Source organism: Monopterus albus, unplaced genomic scaffold (assembly GCF_001952655.1).
Source record: "Monopterus albus unplaced genomic scaffold, M_albus_1.0 scaffold357.1, whole genome shotgun sequence".
NCBI lineage: Eukaryota > Metazoa > Chordata > Actinopteri > Synbranchiformes > Synbranchidae > Monopterus > Monopterus albus.
The window spans coordinates 296,888-298,980 of NW_018128237.1; positions in this window are offsets into that span (position 1 = coordinate 296,888).

Below are 2,093 nucleotides of genomic sequence, written 5' to 3' on the forward strand. Positions count from 1 at the left end.
CGGGCTATCGACAGCTGGCTGCTGACCCGCATCACTCATCGTACTCCACCACTTCATCTCACCATCGCTGGCAACCACCACGAGGACATCACCTTCAACATTTTCTCTGTTCCAGACACGCCCCTGGTTTTGGGTCAGATCTGAAGAACACGACTTCGCAAACCAAGTAAGGTATTAATTGCGAACTGCAGCATCTGCTTGGATGGAAGGACCAAGCTTATGAGATGAGAATCCTTTAAAAACCCTGGCAAAAAGAGGAACGGGAGTATTCTTTCACAGTTGCAGCCAGAGGTTCTGTCTGGTTGATTGTCTGAAGACCGAGAGACTGCAGAGAGGTAGTCTGGGAGAGCACCCCTCTGGGGGTGCTCCCCCGCAGGCGCTTGGCCTGTGGGGTAGGAATGGATGACACCACCAATCAATAGAACTACTACAGAGAGTGGGACGTCCGCGTGGGACATTGAACTGTGCCAGTTGGCCTCAGGATTACAGCAAGGATTTATAATGAATTGTTGCCTCAAATGGATTTACAATGATTTTTTGCCTAAAAGCTGATATACCCTGAAAAGAAAATTTTCAACAGAAAGACACAATCCACCCCACCTTTAGCCAGTTGAGAACAGGATTCAGTAAGAAAACCTTTGACTTTTATTCAGATCAAGAGCTCAACCCAATGATAATGTTTTTAATCAGTATAATCATTTTAGATTGAGGTTTAGAAATAGTAGTTGTTGATTTATTTAGATTGTAAGCCAATCAAGGCAAGTATTGATGATTTTAATGCTATCTTGCTGCTTGCTGCTGTGCTATACCTTTTCAAACTTCTATATAAAATTCATGAAAAGGTTTAATACTCTGTCTTTATTGAGTCAATTTGGATGTTACTGACATTCTTATGATTTTAGTGGATTTACACTTTTAAGTGGTAATGGTTAAGGCCGCACATATAGGCACACAATTCACAGTGAGTGTTTGATATTACATAACAGTTCACAGGGTTGACAGGAGACCAACATTGAACTGCTAAAATGATTTATAGACAAGTTATATCAGAAAATATTTTATATAAAATATCCAGCTGTTTACTTATTACATAATACAAACTGCCATTTGAATTTCCTATTCTTAATAACATCTTATGTCAACTAAATACTGTGCAAAGCAAATATGGTCTTAAGTGGCCAGTGCCACAGCTTTTATTGGTTATTTCAGACAAAATGCAACACTTCCTCAAAGGGCCAGAGTGTACTGGTGTCAGGTTTGCCCGGCTGCACCTGCCTCTCTCACTTCTCTCCCTCTATTTTAGCTCCCTTACCCCTGATTTCTTTATCTGACACACCTGCTTCACGTCCCCTGAATCACCACCAGCTGCACCTGATTAGTTTCTTCCTATTTATACCGTGCTCATCGTCCACTTCCCTGCCAGTTCTTTCTATACTCTAGCCCGTTTCTATGCCGATCTATTATTTGTCTTCTATATATATTTGCTCACACTCTTCATCCCAGCTCCGTTCCTGCCTTGTGCCCCGTGTCTTATCTTCCCAGCCGCTATCGCTTCTCCGGACCACGGACCTCCTCAACTCCACATCACTCCACCACGCAGGTCGATGCACAGTCTCCCATTAACTGTTTCTCTGACTTTGTCCCTCAGCAACCAACCACCACGACCAGTCCAGGAGTGAATCCTAGCGTCCGCAGCCCGGCCTCCTCCTTGTCATCTCATCACTGACTGTATGTTTTCCAGCACTGCCGCTCGACACACGGTTCTGCTCCGTATTCCTTCACCTGGTTGTATACATATTTATCATCACTGTAAATAAATAGAGCACTTCTTGCACCGAAGTCAGCTACCTAGGTCCGTCATTTTTTTACTCACTCACCTCCCTACCAGAGTGTTCCTAACATTCTCTCTTCATATGAACATGTCTTTTCGGTTCGCAGCCTCCAGCCCTCACTGTCACCACCAAGAAGCTGGCTGTGTTTCATTGTAGTGCTGGCAAAAAAATTCACAATAAGACTGTTTGGGATTTGGAGTCTGTGCTGATACCGCTTCCAGTATGTAATGCTGCCAGTGATCAGAGCAGTGCTGTTCTAAA